At 48.7% G+C, this 21703-nt stretch overlaps 1 protein-coding gene across 3 annotated transcripts in view; it reads left to right on the top strand.

Annotated features, from left to right (window-relative positions):
* The first annotated feature begins 5865 nt into the window (after positions 1-5865).
* The window catches only part of CMKLR1 (chemerin chemokine-like receptor 1), a 50130-nt gene continuing 34292 nt past the window's right edge, over positions 5866-21703 (top strand). The window contains exons 1-2 of one of the 3 annotated variants that reach the window (XM_024257544.3): positions 5866-6150; positions 15117-15340. The gene's annotated coding sequence lies outside the window, so the exon portion shown is untranslated. The remainder of the gene's footprint in view (positions 6151-15116; positions 15341-21703) is intronic. The other 2 variants (XM_024257543.3, XR_008512126.1) reach the window with 2 other exon arrangements.

Below are 21703 nucleotides of genomic sequence, written 5' to 3'. Positions count from 1 at the left end.
TTAATGCTCAATAGAAGGGGGTGGAAATCCAATATTTACTACATAACAGTTGTGCTAGACTGTTTTCTAAGCATGTTATGTGTATCAACTCTAATTTTCCCACCAACCTTCTGAGGTAGGGACTCTATTAGATTCAGGGAGGTTAGGAAATTGCACAAGCCCACACAGCTAGCAAGTGGAGCAGAGACTCAAACCCAGATCTGCCTGCCCCCAAGCCCAGTGTTCCGGTCTTCTTTGAAACAGCTCTTGTATTCGATTTCTACTGCTGCTATAATAAATCACCACAAACTTAGTGGCTTAAAATAATACAGATTTGTATCCCTACAGTTCTGGAGCTCAGAAGTCCAAAATAAGCCTCATGGGCTAAAATCAAAGTTTTCGTAGGGCTGGTTGCTCTTGGAGGCTGCAGGGGAGAATCTGTTCTTTGCCTCTTCTGGTGTCTGCAGGCTGCCCACACTCCTTGGCTTGTGGTCACATCAGTAAATCTCTGCTTCCTTCATCACCCCACTGCCTTCTCCCTGCCCTGATCTAGTAGTGCTTTACTCTTAATAGGACTCTTAATAGGACACTGGGCTTTCCTGGATGATCCAGGCTAATCTCCCCATCTCAAGATCTGTAATTTAATCACATCTGCAAAATCCTTTCCCTTTTACCACCTAAGGTAACATAGGTAACATATTCTCGGGTTCTGGGGATTGGGATTTGGGTATCTTGGGGGACCATTATTCCGCCTGTCACAGACTTCCAGCCTATTTTGCCCTCTGCTCCTTTAAAGGCTGCTTGCGTCTTCAGGACGTGTTAATTGCCTGAGAATCTTTTATTTTTATTTTTATTTTTAAGACAGAGTCTTGTGTGGTGGCCCAGGTTGGAGTGCAGTGGTGCCATCTTGTCTCACTGCAACCTCCACCTCCTGGGTTCAAGCAATTCTCCTGCCTCAGCCTCCCAAAAAGCTGGGATTACAGGAATGTGCTGCCATGCTTCGCTAATATCTTTTTTAGTAGAGACAGGGTTTCACAATGTTGGCCAGGCTGGTCTTGAACTCCTGGCCTCAAGCAATTGTCCTGCCTCAGCCTCCCTATATGCTGGGATTATAGGCGTGAGCCACCATGCCTAGCCTGCCTGAGAATCTTTCCTGGTAATTAAGGGGTTCTTAGAAAGCATCATATCTCATTTAAAATGGGGAGTTTAACTGGGCGCGGTGGCTTACGTCTGTGTCCCAGTACTTTGGGAGGCCAAGGCGGAAGGATCACTTGAGGTCAGGAGTTCGAGACCAGCCTGGCCAACACGGTGAAACCCCATCTCTACTAAAAATACAAAACTTACCAGGTGTGATGGTGCATGCCTATAGTCCCAGCTACTTGGGAGGCTGAGGTGAGAGAATCACTTGAACCCAGGAGGCTGAGCTTGCAGTGAGCCCAGATCTTGCTACTGCACTCCAGCTTGGGCAACAGATTGAGGGAGACTCCGTCTCAAAAGAATTTTTTAAAAAAGTAAATAAATAAATAAAATGAATTCTCCAGCAGGCCAGCTTCCTGAGCATAGGGCATGGCTGTCTTGTTCACCAGCCTGTGCCTGCCACAGAGATGGGGTCCAGTAAGCATCTATTGAGCACTGAATGAACCAGAGAAGGTACATGAGTCGCCCAAGGTCACACAGCCCATCTTTGGCTGAAATAGAGGAGCTCTCATTCCCATGTGGCCTGTCTATGCCTTAAAGAAAGTCCAAAGTAGGCAGAGTTTGGACTTAGAGAGGATCCTTCATGTGGCAGGAAGCATCTTTGAAGGCCTCCTTTGGTTGGGAGCCTCTCTGGTGAGCCTAGTTTAGCCACTGATGATCAGGGAGGCTGGGGAAACCGTTCAGCTTTAAGTAGAGTGTTAGGAATCTGTGAACACTAAAGATCTGTCAGAAGGAGCTACCCAGTGGCTTGGGAATGAGATATAAGCTCCATTACACTAGGCACAGCCAGTACCGGGAGAGAGAGTGGTAGGGGTGGAACCAGTCCCTGCTGAACCAGTCCACCCCGCGCCAATGGGACAGAGTTTAGTTGGAGGACAGCGTGGGATGAGAAACGCAACCCTCCTCCCAATCCAGGTCCAGGGCAGGCATTGCTCACGGATCACTGAGTTCCTTCCAGCCAGGCCAGGATGTGGCCTCAGATTCCCTTTAACACAGAGCTCCAGGAATCAAGAACCAGTCAACCAGAGCTGGACCTCAAAAGGAAGCTTGATCCTCCATCCTGATTCTATGTGGAGCTGCCAGGGGTGTACAGAGGTTTCTCTGAGGGTCCTGGAGGAGACTGCTTCTCTCTCAAGTCCCAGTATCCCCAGGTCAGCCCTTAGATTTCAAAATCCTGTTTAAAACAAAAGCATAAAACCCCCCACAACCAACAACAAACACTTTTTGCTCCAAGAAAGAAAAGCCAAACTGTTCAGCCCTGTTCAAAAGGGATGGCCAAAGGCCCATGGCTTCAGATTGTCCCACAGCCACCAGGTGGAGAGTCATAAGCCAGGCAGCCCCATGCCTTCCTCACTGTCCCAGTGGGGCTGTGGGTTCCCACCTCCTCTGCCAGCCACCCAGGGGCCCAGCTGGCTGGGGGACCAGTGTCGTTGCTCTGCCAGTTGTGGCTCCTAGCTGATGAGACCCAAGCCTAGGGTTGGCTGGGAGGCCAGAGGCAGAGGGAGGCATGCCACAGCCACAGCCACCTCCAGGGAGGAAGAGGCATGTCCAGGAGTCCATCCCCAGGCTGGATTTACCCAGCTCCTCTTCCATAGTCCCCGTGTGCTTGATCTTCCTTGAAGGCTGCCTTCTGGCCTCCTTCTTCTCTCTCCCACTCTCCCTCCTCTCCCCCACTCCTTCTTCTCCTCCCCTCTCCTTTATCTCCCCTTCCTCCCCCTCTTCTCTTTCCCCCTTCCTCCTTCTGACCCCCCTCCTCCCCTTCCTTCCTCTTCCCTCCTCCTCCTCTCCTCTTCCCTCTTTTTCCTCTTTTCATCTCCCTCCTCCCTTTCCCTCCTCCTTCTTACCCCCTCCCCCTCTTCTCCTCCTCCCTCTCCCCTCTCCTCGACCCCTCCTCTTCCCTCCTCCTCCTCTCTTCCTCCTTCCTCCTCCTCTTTTCATCTTCTTCCTCCCTTTCCCTCCTCCTCCTTACTCCATCCTCCTCATCTCCTCCTCCACCGCCCTCTCCTCCTCCCCTTTCTTTCTCTTCCCTCCTCCTCCTCTTTTCATATCCCTCCTCCCTTTCCCTCCTCCTCCTCCGCCTCCCCTCTCCTCCACTTGGCCCCTCCTTTTTCCTCCTCCTCCTCCTCCTCTCCTTTTTCCCTCCTCCTCTTTTCCTCTCCCTCCTCCCCTTTCCTCTTCCTCTTCCACTGTCCACAGCAGATGAGGAAACTGAGACTCCAAAGGTGAAAGGCCTTGCCCAAGTCACACAGCTTACAGTGACAGAGACAGGAATTCAAACCAGGTCTGTCTGCTATCAAAGCCTCTGTTCTTAGCCACTGTTCTGTGCATTAGCAAGGTGACTTGTTCCAGGACCCATTTCAATGGATTCCTAATTGAAATGCCTGTATCAGTGGATCTCAAACTTGAGCAAGCATCAGAATCCCCTGGAGGGCTTCTTAAAACCCAGATGGCTTCCTGGAGTCTCTGATTGCCTAGGTCTGAAGTGAGGCCCAAGGGTTTGTGTTTCTAACAAACTTCCGTGTGAGGCTGCTGGGGCTGGTCTGGAAACTAGACTTTAGGAATCTCTGGTCTCTATTAGATGGTGATATACAAGATCCCTGCCACGTTATGGAAATATTCTCTCCTTTTACCAGGAGAACTTGGGGAATGACATGATTTGGCTTTGTGTCCCGACTCAAATCTCATCTTGAATTGGAATTCCATAATCCCCACGAGTCATGGCAGAGACCAGCTGGGAGGTAATTGAACATGGGGGTGGTTTTCCCCCATCCTGTTCTCATGATAGTGAGTGAATTCTCATGAAATCTGATGGTTTTATAAAAGGCTTCCCCCTTTGCTTGGCTCTCATTGTCTCTCCTGCCACCCTGTGAAGAGGTACCTTCCACCATGATTGTAAGTTTCCTGAGGCCTCCCCTGCCATGCAAAACTGTGAGTCAATTAAACCTTTTTTCTTTGTAAATTACCCAGTCTTGGGTATTTCTTCACAGCAGTGTGAGAACGGACTAAAACAATTACTAACTTCTGGGTGACCTTGGGTGACTCCCTTGCCTCATCTGGGTTCAGTGTTCTCATCTGTACGGTAAGTGTTTGGATAAGATATTTTGATCCCTAGATAAGCCCAAAGAAGAAGAGAGCAAAGAAGAGAGTTGGGTAGACTGGGCCTGACTTCTGACTGTAGAGACCTGTGTGACTTCAGGCAAGAGACTTAATCTCTCTGGGCTTCAAGTTATCTGTGAAATGGAAGAATGAAATTAGATGGTTTCTAAGTGTAAAGCTCACTGAATTAAAGGATTGAGGATGGTGGAGAGAGGTCGGTGGGGTTCTAAGACTGATCAGACGATGAGGATATAGTCCTCCACCTGCCCAAGACTTTGAGGCCCCAAACACAGGTTTCTCTCCTTCTCTCCCTCCCTCCCCGTCTCCCTCTCCCTTCACCTTCCCCTCCTCCCCATTACCTTCCTTCCTGCCCTCCCTTTTCTTCCTTTCTTTCTTCTCCTCCCGTCCCCTCTCTTCCCCTCCCCTGCCCTTCCCTTTTCTTTTCCTTTCTAAAAATATTATTTTAGGCAGTCGTAGGCAGTCTTGGCTTTGGAATCAGACAGACGCGGATCCAGCCATGGCTCGGTCAGCATGAGCTGGGTGCCTTGGGCAAAATGACTTCTGCTCTGTGGCCCTAGCATCCTCTTGTGTAGAATGGGCAAGTGATGCCCCCCCGATGTGGGTGGTGGTTCACACAGCTTACTCCATGGAAGCACTTGGCACAGAGGCCCACATGGGCACTTCTGTTATTTCTTCAGTCTGGAGGCCAAGGGTGGGTCTCTGAGCCAGACAACATAGTTGGAATCCCAGCTCTGTCAGCTGCTGGCGGTGTGGTCTTGGGCAAGTGACTTAATCTCTCTGTACCCCAGTTTCCTTATTGGTAAGACTGGGGTAGTAATAATTCCTGTTATCTAGGGTTGCCGTGAAGAGTAAGTACGTGTCGCCTAGCACGCTGCCTGGCTGTCAGTTGTTTTGATTATTCCACTAATGATGGTGACCACACAGCTGATAACCAGGCACTTAGTGCCTGGATAGGGCAGGGAACAGAATACAGTTCTTTCCCTACGGAGTTGCTGGTGTAAGGAGTTCTCGGTGCAAGGAGAGAGACATTTTAACAGGCAAGGACAGCACTGCATCAGTGAGGTGATGGGGTGGCCGTGAGGGGCACAGCAGCCCCTGAGGGTTGGGGAAGGCTTCCCCGGGAGGTGACCTTCAACCTGAGACCTGAAGAGGCAGTAGGAGACCATCGGGCCACGAATTAGGGCAGGAATAGCATCCAGGTGGGAGGAACAGCGTTGCAAAGGCCCAGGGTGAGAGGCAGCCAATCTCTTGGTCAGTGTGGAGCTTGAGCCCCTCACCGGGAGCAGAGGCGCTTGCACTTCCCCCAGCAGCCGGGGGCTCGCATGTGCTCCCTGTTTGCGCTCAGTGGGCACGGCTCCCCGGCTGCAAGAGGCTGCCAGAGGGGCGGGTCGTCCCCAGCGGGCCCCCGCCGCCACCCACGAGCCCAGTCCCCGGCTGGTAGGGGTACCCTCCCCTCGCAGCCCCCTCTCCACGCAGCTAGCCGCCCCCGCCCTCGGTCAGCCCAGTTTCCTGCCCCTCCCTCCTGCTCTCCTCCCTCCAGCTGTTTCTCTGGCTGAGTTCTGTCCCAGTCCCATTCAGGGAAGCAGCCCCGGCGGCCAGCAGGGAGCTCAGGACAGAGCAGGCTCCCTGGGAAGCCTCCGGGTGATGGGGGTGTTCCAGCTGCGGCGCTCTGGGGGTTCAGAGGGGGATCTTGAATGAACAAATGAATGAACTGCTTTCTGGGCAAACAGCCACAGCCAGAGGAGCCTGTGATTGGCAGAAAGAAGCCAGGGTGTGCAAGTCTCCCCAACAGCCTCGAGTGGCCTACAGTCGCAGGGAAGCCTCAGGAAGACCTTCCGGGCAGAGACCAGAGGGAAGGTATCATCACACACTTGCCTTGGGTGTCTTCTGAGGGGGGCCAGGGAAGGGGAATGAATACTAACAGAGAGAAAAGTTTGTTTCTTTTTATAATTTCATATTTGTCAAAAGGAAGAGTTTTGTTATTATCTTCAGATGTCAAAAGTAATGCATGTTCATTGTTTAAAGAAATAGCAAGGACACACAACTAAATATATGAATGTGGATTTCCACATCTAGTTTGGTAACCTGCTTAACCACAGATTGTGAACTTTCTTCCATATCACCTATATTCTTCCAATATACATTTTTCATGGCTGCATAGAAAGGCTATCTTAAGATTATTTGACTTTTCCATAATAGATTTGCTTCTTCTTTTTTTTTCTATTAGAACAGTGCTGTAATGAACACTTTATTTAGTATGACATCTTTGTGTGTGTGTCTTATGAATACCTTTTAGAAATTGCTAGATTTAAGGTTTGCCTGTTTTTAAGACTTCTGAGCTTTTGGTCACACTGTATCCTGGAAGGCCGTGACAGCTTGACCTCTCTATGATGTTATACCAGGGCACAGTATTCTCACATCCTAAACCCACCTTGTTGCTACCCACCCCTTAAACTTTCCCTGATGTGAAGTCGAGAATAATATCTAGATGCTTCAATAGGCATTTCATTTATTTGTTAGTGTTGATTCTCTTTTATAAACTTATTTTTCACATTTCTAGTCTGACTCTCCTGTTCAAGTCTGTTCCCATTTTTTTCTCCTCTGGGGACATGTTTATCTTTTTCTTATTGATATCTAAGAGTTCTTTGTATATGAAGGACACAAACCCTTTGCCGGCACTCTCTGTTGAAAATATTCCACTCCCTCCTCTGTCTTCAGAATAGCCCATTTTAAATGGGCAAGCCAGCTTTGGCAAAATTATAAACAAACAACACATTGCAATATCAGGGAACTATTACTTGATATAAGCCCAATCACTCGGACCTGTGTGGTTCAGAGATGCCAGATCACTGGTCTGAGGTCACACACCTGAACGTCTTTCTTTTTCTATTAGGGAAAGCCCTCAACTTCCCTTTTGCATCCCCTACCTCCTTCTCAAGACCAATCTTCTCTGTGGTTCTTGCTGTATCTCCTGCCCCTTCCAAACTGGTTTGAAGGAAAGATTCCTCTAAATGCCTTGGCTGCTGAGGTGAGTGTGACTGGGTCATTCAGGCCTCTGGTGCAGGAGGAGGCAGCTTGGCCTTTTCTTTAACCTAAACCAGTGACACTCAAATGATGATGTGTCAGACACTTGGGAGGTCCACAGGAGAGTTATCTCTTGATGCACAGGGGCCTTCTTTGGACTCCCCCAAAACTTCAGAGAATAGATAACCTTAACTTTGGGCAAGTCATGCCCTTCTCCGGCTTGACTTTTTCTGAGAAGTCCCCCACCTGCACTGGGTCAGGGCTTGCCTGCTAGGCTCTCCCAGGGCCTGTCCCTCCCTTATCACGGCTCCTACCACACCGCGTTCTAATGACCAGTCATCTTGTCTGTCTCTCCTTCTGGCCGGGAGGCTCCTAGAGGCCAGATCTGGGATATTACTTTTTTTCTGCATCCTCAGTCCCCTGCACAAGAACCAGCATGTATTAGGGTCATTGTTCATTGAATAAATAAAGTAACCAGGTGTCAGTTTCACCATCTGTAAAATGGGGTGGGGGAAGCTGGACTGAAGTCCCATCTCTTAGATATTTACCTAATAACTCCTCTCAGTTTGCAAACCACTTTCTCGAGATGATTTTATCGAATCCTCACCATGGCCATATGATGAAGGCACTGTTAACATGCCCATTTTAGTGATTAGGAAGCTGAAGCCTGGACAGTTCTGATGCTAGACCTCCCCACAAGAGGGAATAGAACATTGTGCAAGAAGGGGCACCTTGGTCTTAGGCAAGGTACTCCCACTCTCTGGCCACAATAATATCATCTGTAAATAAAGATGATATTATTTGGTATTATTATCACTCGGGGTGGGCTTGAATTGGTCTGTCACCTGCCAACTGAGTGACATGGAATCAGTTATTCCTTATCTTTGTGCCTGAGTTTCCTCATCTATAAAATGGGAATATGATCAGTAACTGCCTCATAAGATTATTCTAAAGAGTAAATGAGATCATACATGTAAAGCTGTAAGCAGAGAATTTGTTGTAAAATAAGGTCTCTATAAACATTAGCTATTGTTCTGATGATCATTTCTATTCCACTGTGCCTGTCTATACCTGTGACACTCATCTGAGCCAAATGGAAATTATTATTGATTTCTTTAGTGGATTATTAATGCTCTTATTCCCACTGATGTACAAGAAAACCAAAAGCTTATTTCATTCTCTTTGAGCTACACCACACGGGTGCAGTCATGACCGCCAGTTGCGAGGCTGTGAAGTAGACTCAGAGCTTCTCAAAGTGTAGTCTCTAGACCACCTTCATTAGAATAATTGCGAGTGTTTCTTTTTTTTTTTTTTCTGGAGACGGAGTCTCGCTCTGTTGCCCAGGCTGGAGTACAGTGGCACAATCTTGGCTCACTACAAGCTCTGCCTCCCAGGTTCATGCCATTCTCCTGCCTCAGCCTCCCAAGTAGCTGTGACTACAAGCACCCGCCACCCCGCCAGGCTAATTTTTTGTATTTTTAGTAGAGACGGGGTTTCACCGTATTAGCCAGGATGGTCTCGATCTCCTGACCTCCTGAGAATGAAATAAGCTTTTGGTTTTCTTGTACATCAGTGGGAATAAGAGCAGTAATAATCCATTAAAGAAATCAATAATAATTTCCATTTGGCTCAGATGAGTGTCACAGGTATAGACAGGCACAGTGGAATAGAAATGATCATCAGAACAATAGCTAATGTTTATAGCTTATGATCCACCCACCTCAGCCTCTGAAAGTGCTGGGATTTCAGGCGTGAGCCACCGCACCCGGCCAATTGCGAGTGTTTCTTAAAGCTTCAGTTTGGAAATCAGAATCTCTGTGGATGAGGCTTCCGTGTCTGCATGTTGAACCAGCACCCCAGGTTATTCGGATGCACCCCAAAACTTGAGAACTACCAACCTAGAGTGCTTAAAAGTCTTTCCTTTTTGCCCTTTGTTCACACTGGGGTCTTGGGTTCTTTGCTGCACAATGAAGTTTCTTTTTTCCTTTCTAAGCAAATATTCATGTACTTCTGTGAATCCACATGTTCTGTGTCAGCAGTTGAGGCCAGAAGGTTTGGCAGAGAAGAAGCGAAACTTTGTCTTATAGTACCACCGAAAGTCAGATTGTGTTAGCTATCCCCCAGCATGGGGGCTTTGAAATTATTTTCAGTTGCAGAATCCTTTCCACAAATGAAAGTCTTATGGGGAAGTGTAATTTGAAAACAGATGAAGGTGGTGTTATTCTCATTGAAACAGAGGTGGAAGACTCCAGGCTGCCACTAACTCTCACTCTTGTTGCTGAAGGGCCTCTAAGAATCTTTGTAGCTCCATGGGGCAGGCAGGAAACTGCAACTCCTCTACTCCAAGGAGTTAAGAGACCAAAGTTCTAGATATTTGTTGAGCTTACTGTGTGACCTTGGCAAGGCACTCTTACTCTCTGGCCACAATAATTTCATCTGTAAATAAGGAGGTCGAATGGTATATCAGCTAGGGTAGTAGCTGCAGTAACAAATAGGTCCCCAAAGGCATAAGGGCTGAAGCAAAACAGAGCTTTATTATAAGGCAAGTATTTCTAAATGGAGGGTGGTCCTCTTCTTCATGGTACTTCAGTGACTCATCTGGTGGTCCCACTGTCTCCTCGGATATCCTCATTGTCTGCAGCCAGGTGCAGAAGACAAAAGAAAGTATGGAGGTGGCATATTTGCTTATCTGCTTTGGCCTGGAAGCAGCAGACATCACTTCCACTCACATGAGAACTGTCATGTGGCCAGTCTAGTTGCAAAGGAGGCCAGGACATGGAGTTACAAGGATATGAGGTTCTTGGCAAAGAGCAGCTCTTTCCCAGCCACAATCGTGTATTGTGGACGGGGAGAATGAATTTTTGTGGACAGCTACCTGTCTCTGTCACAAATATGGTTAACTCTTGGGTTGCTTCCATTCTTCGATTCTAAGTTTACATTTTCATTAGTCAATGTTAGTTAACATGGTGGTGTTGGACTCACAGTATCACCTATCCTCAAGGTAATTGCCATCAAATATACTAAGTAAATTTCCAGACTCCAGGCCCCTAACATGGATTTTTCTGAAACATAGGCAACTGCCATTCTCTTTTCCCCCTGGAAAAAGGAAATAAGAATAATGATTTGATAGAGCATGTTGAGGGTTATTAAGCCAAAGGTATTTATATCCATTATCTACTTGAATCTCCCTACAAGCCTACATGGAAAGGCCTCAGGACTATCATCCCCATTTTATAGGTGAATAAAATGAGGCTCAGAGAGGTAAAGGGACTTGCCTAAGGTCACACAGCTCATAGCAAAAGAATGGGATTTGAATGAAAAACATCTTATTCCTGTCCTAGGGCCCCACTGCACATTTGAATGTTGGTGTGCACGTACGTGTACATGGTGTGGTTACAGTCGGGATTTTCCTTGGGCTGGGCTCCCCCAGGGCTGGGCATGAGGGAAGTGGAAGCTCAGGAATCATGCTCAAACTCCCCAGAATGGGCCAAGGTTGCTGACTGTAAGGCAGCTGGGTGGTTGTCCTAGGTCCTGGGGTGCAGAAGTACAGTGTGACCAAGTATTACAGCCACTGGCTGTGTAAAAGAGAAGGGACAGTGCATGAGGGTGTTGTGTGGTCCTGGAAGACACTGAGGCTTCAACTGGGCTGGCCATATAGTGGGTGCCTGGGAGCAATTTCCTGTGTGAATAAATGCATGTGGGAGTAACAGCTGCAGCACTGTGAGAAAATGAGATGAATCAGACCTGCTTCCTGTCTTTGAGGCCCTCAGGGGAGGAGAGACAAACTTGTAACATATACTTTTATTAATTCACTCAACAAACATTTATTAGCATCTACTACACATCTGGCTCTCCACAGGGCAAGAACGATGGAAAGACAGGATTCCTATCCTTGTGGAACCCATTTGAGAGATGAGGAAAGTGAGGCCCTGATTGGTTACGTGACATTCCCAAAATCATTTGGCCAGATTAGGACTTGAAACACCTGGCTTCCAGCCCAGCACTTTTTCCATACCCCCTGCTGAGGAGGCGGCCGTAGGCCAGGACTGAGATGCAGTGAGGAGCCCCTGTTATTGGCAGCCACTTTGAGCTGCTGCTGGACTCAGGACATGCTGGTTTCAGGCGATAGCAGGAAACCAGTTATTCCTTTTTAGAACCTCTAGATTTTTGCAGCAATGGACACAGGTATGATTGAGAAAAAGTAGAAATCCTTGCACTGTCAGATGGAATCAAGAGGCAGTAATTCTACATGGTGCTATCAAAGAAAGAAATGTTGATGTCTGGGTGACGTTGGCTGGTAGCACACTGTGGTGATGATAGATCCCAGATCCAAGTGCTCCAGAGTTGAGATCCCAGCTCTGAACTTTAACCTCCTGAGCCCCTCAGCTTCCTCATTCATAAGGTGCGCATGCTATGAGTGCCTGCCTGTCAGGGTTATGGTGAGATTAAATGAGTCCATATCCATCAAGCACTGAGTACAGCACATGGTCAGTTCAATGAAGGCATTTCTATTTTTATTTTTGGGACAGTGAGCTTTGAAATTGGCCTTTGCACATCTGCGTATCTGGTGCCTTGTGATCTTGGGTTCCCAGGCTGGAAAATGTCATTTGGGCCAGTCTCTTGTCTCCGTGTCTGGCCCCAAGGAGAGGTCTTGGGCTCTGCTGGTGGAGAGCGCCCTGGGCCTCACTGTCTCCACCATAGACAGTCTCTGGCAATGTTGGAAGTACCAGTGGCTGACTCAGCAGGGAGGTCAGCTGCTATCCAGGCAGAATGTCGGAATCGGTTCTGCTTTCTTGGGGTATAGGACGTGGGTCCTCAGATTCCAGCCCTGGGTTCCTGCTGAGGGTAGCTCTTGTGCAAGGAGGTGGGTGGGTGGGGAGATGGGTACAAAAACAACAGTGAGCACACTTGGTTTTTCCTCCTGGAAATCAGGGGTCAGAGAAACAGGAAGTCAATGGGGAGAGGGTGTGGTGTAGTGAGAAGAGGGCAGGCCCTGTGGTCAGGCAGATGTGAGTTCTAATCCTGGGTTTGATACCTATTGATTTATTTTTTATTTTTATTTTTTGAGACAAAATCTCATTCTGTCACCCAGGCTGGAGTGTAGTGACATGATCACAGCTCACTTGCAGCCTTGACCTCCTGGGCTTAAGTAATCCTCCTACCTCCTGAGGAGGTGGGACTATAGGCATGCATTACCATGCCTGGCTAGTTTTTGTATTTTTTGTAGAAACAGGATGTATTAGTCAGGGTTCTCTTAGAGGGTTCTCTTACGGTTCTCTCTCTACATATATAAAGGGGAGCTTATTAAGTATTAATTCACATGATCACAAGGTCCCACAGTAGGCCATCTGCAAGGAGAATCAGTCTGAGTACCAAAACTGGAGAACTTGGAATCTGATGTTCGAGGGCAAGAAGCATCCACATGGGAGAAAGATGTAGGCTGGGAGGCTAGGCCTGTCTCTTCTTTTCAGGTTTTTCTGCCTGCTTTATAGTCTCTGGAAGCTAATTAGATTGTACCCACCGGATTAAGGGTGGATCTGCCTTCCCCAGCCCACTGACTCAAATGTTAATCTCTTTTGGCAACACCCACACAGACACACGCAGAATTAATACTTATTATATTTTAATCCAATCAAGTTGACACTGAGTATTAACCATCACACAGGGTCTCACCACATTGCCCAAGCTGGTCTCGAACTCCTGGACTCGAGTGATTCACCTGCCTTGGCCTCCCAAAGTGCTAGGATTGCAGGCATGAGCCACTGCACCCGGCCACCTATTGTTTTTGTGAGCACGTGCAAGTCACATACATATAACCTCTTTAGGCCTCAGTTTCCTCCTGTCCAGGGTTGTTGAGAGAGTGTCTGCCATGTTCTTTGGCCTGGAGTAGGTGCTCAGTAAATGACTTGGGGTGGGAAATAAGGGCAGGGGACACTCAAATGCCCATCCTTTGTTACCTGAATTGGTTTGAACAGTTATCAGAATCTATGAATTCCTGAGTGTTATATGAAGTAAGAATTCAGGTAGCAAGTGTATATGTTTCCTGTTACTGCTGTAACAATAACCATAAACCGAGTGGCTTTAAACAACACAAACTTATTATCTTATTAGTTCTGGAGGTCAGAAGTCCCAAATGGGTTTCACTGGGCTAAAATCAAAGATTGCATCTCTTCTGGAGGCCCTAGGGGAGAATCTGTTTGCCCTCCTTTTCCAGCTTCTAGAGGCTGCCACATTCCTTGACTCATGGTCCCCTTCCCCAGCCTTCAAAGCCAGCAACCACAGGTTGAGTCCTTGTCACATCAAATCACTTTGACTCTCCTGCCTCTCTGTCTCATTTTTAAAGACCCTGAGCTCACCTGGGTAATCCAGCGTAATCCCACCATCTCAAGATTCCTAATGACATCTGCAAAGTGTCTTTTGCCATGTAGGATGACATATTTACAGGTTCTGGGGATTAGTATGTGGACATCTTTGGGGATCTGTTATTCTGTCTAACAGTGATATTGGTCTGCATCTGATTGTTTCTTGAATTTCGAATTTAGATATTGGGAGTTCAGGTGGCCATCTATTGACAGTTGGTTCAGCAGAGTATTGACCAATTAGAGTGGATGCAAGTGTTAGCAAGCAGTGAGGCTTTACCAGGGAGTATTCAGTGATTATCAGGACTGACCCAGGAACCAGGCTTTGGCATCATTTAGATTGCGTTCAAGTCCCTGCACTTATGAACCTGCTGACTCTGAGTGAGGGGGTTCTCCCATCTGTGAAATGGGGATGGCGGCATGTTGTACATAGGGTAGTTGTTAGGATGGAAGGAGATAGCAAGAGTTAAGTGTCTGGCACCTGGTAGGAGGCTCAACATGAATGAATGATCCCTCAGGAGTTTAACTTTACAGCTTGAGTCTCTCCATCCCAGGTAGTGGTGATTTCTAGTTATGAGAACCTTTCTGTCTCTGCCCCATGCTAGGGAGACATGCTTGTCTGGCTCATGGGCTGCAAGGAGCATGAGGGCTCCTTCTCTTCCCCCCTATAAGAAAGGAGGTTCGTTTTTGAGGATGTGGATGCTAACTAGGAGGGGAGAAGGTGCCAGCTGCCCAGCCAGGCTTGTGTTTGACCTGGAAGGCCTGAGGGCTGGATTATCTTTGTCCCCTAGGCTGCAGGAGCCTGCAGCCCCCATTCAGCTGTTCTACTATCAGTGGGGCTCAGTGTCTCCTATGTCCACCTCTTTCTGCTCCCAGTCCTGCTACCAACTGCTCTACTTTCTTTCCAAGTCACTGTTTATATGCCCCAAGAGGGGCTACCTCATTGGTTCATTTAATCCTTCCAGGGTCCCCACTGGATCCCTGTTGGGGTTCTCTCTGATGGTGGATGGATTCCCTCTGAATCTGGAACTTGCATTTCTAGAAGGTCCCAGAAGAATCATGAATTGGCATTGAATTGAATTGGCACTGACCTTGACATGATCTAGTCCAGGGATGGGAGTCCACACCCCTCACCACGTGCTGTGGCAGACATCACACATCAGTCATGACTTTTCCTCTAGTTGAGCCCAGACGTCTTTGTCATTTATCTTTGTGGATCAAACACCCCCAAATTTAGTGGCTTGAACTGACTTATTCATTTATAATTATGCAACTTAGCAGAGTTCTGCAGGGACAGTACATCTCTGCTCCACATAGTGTTGGCTGCATTACTCATGGGCTGCATTCAGCCGGGAGCATGACTGGGGCTGGGATATATAAGATGATCTCACATCCCGGAACTTGTGTGCTCTCTTTCTCTCTCTCTCTCTCTCTATGTAGCCCATCTCTCCAGCAGAACTGCTTGGATTTTTCTACCAGGAGGCTCAGGGCTCTGCAACAATGATAGCAGAAGCTGATGGCATCTAGAGATCTAGGTTGGGACTAACACAGCATCACTTCTACCACTTTCTGTTGGCTTTCTGTTGGTCACAGCAACTCACCATGCCAGTGCAGATTCAAGGGGAGGAGAAATAGAGTCCACTTCTTGATGGGAGGCGTGACATGTGAGTATTGGGGCAGGGTGGGATGTTAGAGTCTATCTTTAAAGACAATCTTCATCTTAAAACAACGAATGACAGTGGCCATCTGAGATAATCATTTGTCACCCTAAGTTAGTCTACATTCCCATTTTTCAGATGGGAAAACTGAAACTCAAAAAGGATTTGTTTAAAGGAGCCTCCGTTCACTTCACAAGCATTTACTGAGCACTAACTGTGTGCTAGGAGCATGGGATACAGGGAGCTCCCGTTGAGTGGGAGACAGGTGAGTAAACAGACAGAGTGGAGGCCCATCTGGCCAGAAGGTTGGCTTTAATGTTGGGTGCTTGGGGAAAATTTTGCTCACAGGTCACAGTCACCCATGATGATTCCATTCATCATCCATTCAGAACAGTAAGTGACTACTGGGCCATTTTTACCAAGTGCTTATTGTTAAATACCCTCCCATTTATGTCTGCTTGATACATTTAGTGTGCAAAGTACTGCAGGAGTGAAGTGGAGTAGCTTTCACTGGGGAAGCCAGGAAATAGTGCTTCGAGAAGGAAGCACATATTCGAGCTGTGTTCAAAGGGTGAATTGGCCTTCAGTTGCTTATAGGAGCAGTTGGCTAGACATAAGAGAGATTTTAGGCAGGGAGAGCTGCATGAACACAGATCCAGAGACTTGATGAGTGCAGGGAGTCTGGCATGGTGGGCAGGAAGCAGGGATGGCAGGAGGGGGTCGGAATGCTCCTCAGGGCCTTGAAGGCCCCACCCAATTTTCCAGGTAGTCCAATGTGCTTTATTTAATGGGAACAGCATCCTGCTACCTCCAACCCTTGCCCTCTCCAAACTCAGTTGATTAAATTTGAACATTTGGACAATGGAAGATTCCAGACAACCCGAAGCTAATTAAGTTTGAAATTCTAGTGGGCATGCTGGTTTGTGGCTTTATCTCATGGGTTGTCTGGCCCATAAACCAGCTTGGAGAAGAGAATCTTTCTCTCCACTGCTGGCTTTCTTGATTGAATGGTGGGTCCCCCTCCCACCACTCCCAGGACTTGCTGATGGACCTAGGCATAAAGGCTGGGAGGAAATGAGGTATTTCCTTTCAGTTTAATCCTAAAGGAGAGTTGACTTAAGATGGCACCTTTGGGTTGTCCAAGGCCGTTTGGTGATGTCTTTACTGGAGAGAGGCAGACTCGGCCACCAGCTGCGGCAGCCAGACTAACCCAGGCTGGGCATTAAAGGGCCCCCCGGCCTCCTAGCTATGGGGAGATACGGCTGACTGACGTCAAGAACAGGTCTTCAGGGAGTGCAGGCAATTTTCAGTCTCTTTTATGACAGACTCAACTCACAGGGGGCCTCTTCAGCTGTCAGGGATTTAGGTCATGAAGAAAAAGGGCTTCCCTTGAGTCAGAAGGGATGGCCACTGGGTAGATAGAGGCAGCTGCTCCGCTTTCTCCAGACCTCTTTTGAAACCCATTTCAGCCGCGTGCTGGCTGGGAGGCCTCAGAAGAGTTGCTTAACTGCTCTGAGCCTCAGTTTCCTCAACTTTACGAAGAGGATCATAAAAGGGCTTTCCTCACTGAAGTGTTGTGGGGCTTAAACGAAATCACGTGTGGCCCGGAGTTGGGGCTAAAAAATAAAACATGGCCTTGGTGTCAGGGGGCTGGCCTGGTGGGGAAGGGACGCGGGAGATCAGCATTCTTGAACCATGAAAGGCTAAGAAATGCCGGTTGTAGGCAATGCCAAAGCCATAGTTTCGTTCCAAGCTTTTCCCTTACGACTTCCTGCCTTGGCCAAAAGACATGGTAGGGACTGGGTGGAGACCTTGACTTGCTGGCCTCACTTTTCCCGGGGGAAGCTGGCCCTGTCTGGCCTAAACAGGCCTTTCTTTTACTGTTTTTCCCTCTCCCCCCATAAAAAGCCTCAGATGTGAAGGAAATCAGGAAATCATAAACACGACTCTGGGGAGGGGAGAGAACTGCTGTGAGCAGCCTGTGAGGCCAGCTGGTGGGGAGACACCCTCCCTTCCCCATCACAGGGTTTCTGACAGGTCTCCTGGGAGGAGATTGTCAGGCTGGGACCCTGAACATCCTCTGTGTCCTGGAAGGCTGGCCTCTGATCCACACTTTCTCAGCCCCGTCCCACCCCGTCTGGTGTTTCACATTTTCCTGGGGCCCAGGAAGCCCACTGCACCTCCTCGTTCTTCCTTCCAAGAGCCTTTTGTGTTGGTTCCACCACCTGAAGGGACAGGTAGCCTTCACCCGTGGAGTTCAGGCAGGGCTGCTGCCCAGTCCTGCTTCCCGCCTCCAAGATTGTCCTCTGGGACCAGTCCTACCTCTTGGCTGCTTGGCTGATCACAACAGGCTGTTTATAAGCCAAGTACCTATCTGCTGGCTTCACAGACACTCATCAGATGTGTGGGCAGTGGGAAAAACAGTCCTATTTTATAGCCAGGGAAACGGAGGCCCAGAGAGATGATCTGTGTTCACTCACTCCTTCATTCTCGAATTCACAACATCTCTTTCTCTCTTTTAAGAGATAGGGTCTCACTCTGTTGCCCAGGCTGGAGTGCAGCGGTGCAATCATGACTCACTGTAGCCTTGAACTCCTGAGCTCAAGCCATCCTCCCACTTCAGCCTCCCAAGTTAGCTAGGACTATAGGCATGTGCCATCATGCCCAGCTAATTTTTAAAATGTTTTATAGAGGCAGGGTCTCACCATGTTGCCCAGGCTGGTCTCAAACTCCTGGCTTCAAGTGATCCTCCTGCCTTGGCCTCCAAAAGTGAAGGAGTTATAGGCATGAGCCACTGTGCCTGGCCTCAGGACATCTTTCTTAGCCAACCTTCCTCTCTGTCTTTGAAAGGCAGCCACCCTCTAGCAGCTGTAGCTCTTTGCTCTTTGTTGGGTTCTATCATGTTACAGTTCCATGTTTGGAGTTAGACCTGAGTTCAAATCCTGAGTCCCTTGATTACCAGCTGGGTGATCCTGGATCATTCTCTCTCTCTCTCTCTCAGCCTCAGTTTTTTCACTTATAAATTAGAGTTGATGACAGGATCTGCCATGAGTTTTGTGGTGAGGATTAAATCAGCGAATCCATGGAAAATCACATAGCAGTGGAACCAGTGCTTAGTAGATCCCTTGTAAAAGAAGCATGCTGAAGACTTCCTTGCACTTAAAATAAGGCAGGGTGCATGCAAGGTCCTTGGGAAATACTTTCTGAAATGTGATTGAATTCTGCAATCATCTCCTCTGCTCTAGCCCCCAGCCCCTTAGCAGCCAGCTTTCCCCTGTGCATGACGAGGTTCAGAGACTGAAGCTCAAAGACATCAGCTGAGTGCCCAAGGCCACGTCGCCCAGGCTGACCCTGTTCTCCCAGTCCCCTTCTCCAGAGTCCATGAATCCTCCCCTGTGATTTCCAGGCCTTTCTGCCTTTCCTTTGCTGCAGACCCTTTCTATACCGATTATGGCCTTTATGATGGGACTGTCTCTTCATCTTCCATGGCTTGACTCATCAGTGTCATGGCCCATTGCTTCAGAAGCCTGTTCTCATCCAGATGGCCAGTTGGAAACCAAAGCAATAAACTCACTCACACTGAGGTGTTTGCAACTGATGATAGCTTGCTGGAGTGGAAGGTTTGGGAGCAGGATGCCTTAAGCCAGCAGACAGTGCTCAGGGTTGGGGACATTCCAGTGCTGCAGACATAAACACAGGGAAGGGGAAGCTTTTGGTTGGGGATCTTCTCAGAGACAAGCAAGCCACAGCCTCCTCTGCTGCAAGGACCTGGGGAAAGAAAACTACTGAGTCAATTTCATAGAAGTTTGTAGTTCCAACTTAGCTCGCACCTCCATTGGGGCCTCTCTGTTCCTCCCTTTTCTTGTAGACAGAATGGCCAGAATTGGGTTACCTTAAAAAAAAATGACAAAGCTGCATGTTAGCAGAGTGCAGAGAAATAGGGCAGGCCTGGGAGGTCACGGAGGTGAGTGTCCCAATCTTGGCGCACTCATGTCTACACTGCGCGCCCACCCGCCAGCATTTCTGACAGAGCCTGGGGGTAGGACTGGTTACCCCAACATGTCCTGTGCCCTGGATGAGGAGCCTGGGGTTCTTGCCACTCTCTGCGGAACTGGTAAAACTGTCTTTCAACTCACTTTCCTCTCCTCCTTGTTCAGGGAGTGGAAGTGAGAACTGGGAGAGGATGTGGTGTTGGTGGCTGCGCTGGTGTGGGTAGAAGTGCATTTTATCCAGGTGTGTTTAGAGAGGCAGGATGGCAAGACGGTCAAAGCCTCTGGAATTTGGTGGCTTGGCTTCAAATTCCTTGACTTCCTTGCTTGATTGCCTCAGTTTCCTCAACTGTAAAATGGGTGTAAGGATGATGTTGCCTCATAGGGTTGTCTGGGTGGGGCAGGGGGAGATGGATCTGTGGGAGGGTATGCTTTATTTCTTTTCTTGCTTTTGGAATTTGCAACAGCCAGCTATTTAAATATTTTTGGTATTTGCCACAGCCAGCTATTTACCCATTGGGGAAGTTGGAATTGGGCTGATAACAGTAGGGGTGCAAGTTGCCTTGCACCTGCCAGGAGTCTACACAGGGCTGCGCTTAGTGAGTGTGCAGCCTGAGCTATTTTGTTACCAGCTACCCATATCCCCAGCCACGATGTGGATTTAGTAAGAAGCTCTGTGGCTCTGATCTTCATCCTCTCAGGTGATTGAGAGTGGACAGGGGTGAAATGAAAGAAGCCACAGTCCAAGGCAGGTCCCCAGGACAAGTTTCCAGAACGACTCATAAGGCTTGTCTGGGTGTCTTCTGGCTCCCTGAGGGGTGGTGGTGTCTGGGAGCCCTCTGGAAATGCTGGGGGCAACTTCAGGCTGCCTGATCCCTGTCCTCCCAGTGCACCTCCCACTGCCCGGACTCTGCTGCCCTGTCTCTGCTGCCCCGTCTCCCTCTCCCTCCTCCTTTTCCTCTCGCCCTCTTTCTTCTGTAGCAAGTGCTGTGAACCAGCTGTGGTCTTCCAGAGATTGAGTGCAGCAACTTTGGGCAAAACCAAGCACTTATTCCCGGTGGGAGGGTTCTCAAGGCCCTGGGTATTGACAGGGTTCTTGCTGGTTTCTTCCCTCTGGGACCTGGCTGTGGTCAGACTGGAGGCTGTGGGAGGAAGTGTGCTCAGGCCACCCACCACCTCTGCACCCAGCACATTGTGGGTGCTCAGTAAACACTTGCAAGGAAATGAACAAGTGAGCCCAACAGCAGAAGGGTGCACCCTCAGCCCCGAGGGAATAGGATCTCTTTCCCTTAGGGAAAACCAAACCCTTACTAAAATTATTTCAAGGCCATGTGTTTTATTTTTAAACTGCATACAATTATTTTGAGGGCACATGCTTTAAAAAAATAGCTTGGGAACTTTGCATTCAGCGCCGTAATAGGCCCATGCATTTAAAGATGAAAATGGAGCCCCTCAGAAGTCTTTGGGTCAGCTCCAGGGAGAGGCGCCTCGTCTGTGCTCTGGCTTCCTGTCTGCGTGGCTTGTTTGGAGAAACTTGGAGTAGAGAACTCATGGATTTTCAGGTCTGAGGGGAGTGCTCCCATATGATAGGATCCTCTTCCCCTCACCTCTCCATTGTATATTGGAGGGAATAGGGACACAGGGAGGTTAAGCGACTTGCCCAAGGTCACACAGCTGGTAAGCGGCAGAGCCAGGGCTTGAATCCAGGCAGCCTTCACTACAACACTTGAAAAGATGCCCCTTTGGTGAGCCCTGTTCCTATCTGCCCCCCTACATCTGTGTCTGGGCAGCCAGGCCACATTTCCTGGACAGCTGAGATGTGCTTGTTCTACAACAAGTGTGATCACATCCAGCTCCCAGAAAAAAGAGACCACCAAGAACCCAGTCGTCACCAGGGACCCCAAGTACCTTTCCATTGGGGACAGATAAATGCCTGGTTTTGCCCAGAGATGTAAACTCTGGGGTCTCCCTGCTGGAGCCCTAGACCTCTGGCCTTGGCTGGGTCTCTGACAGGGAGGGGATCTGCCAGGCCTGGACTGTAGGCCCCTGGTCTCTCTGGAGCTGGAAGTAGTCCTGTGTGCCTCTTATCAGAGGTCCTTGGCTGTGGGGCCAGCCTCTTCCTCCAGGTGGCTTAGCTGTTGCCAGTTCTCTTCCCTTGGCCCCTGTGCCACTGTGTGGCAGTCTGGAGTTGGCAATGATCAAAGAACTCATTTCCAGAAGAGGAAACTGAGGCGCTAGATTGGATATCAGAGAAAGAGGACTGGCATCCAGACCTGTTTCTCCAGCCAAGCTTGTTTGTGAGCTCAGGCAGGGACTGCACCCCAAGTCCTACACGTTGGACCAGATGGCAACTTCCAGCTCAGTGTCATCTGAAGATTTG

This window comes from Pongo abelii, chromosome 10 (assembly GCF_028885655.2).
Source record: "Pongo abelii isolate AG06213 chromosome 10, NHGRI_mPonAbe1-v2.0_pri, whole genome shotgun sequence".
In the NCBI taxonomy this organism is placed as follows: domain Eukaryota; kingdom Metazoa; phylum Chordata; class Mammalia; order Primates; family Hominidae; genus Pongo; species Pongo abelii.
The sequence above is the reverse complement of the archived record's forward strand: the minus strand, read 5'-3'. Positions and strand labels throughout refer to the sequence as shown.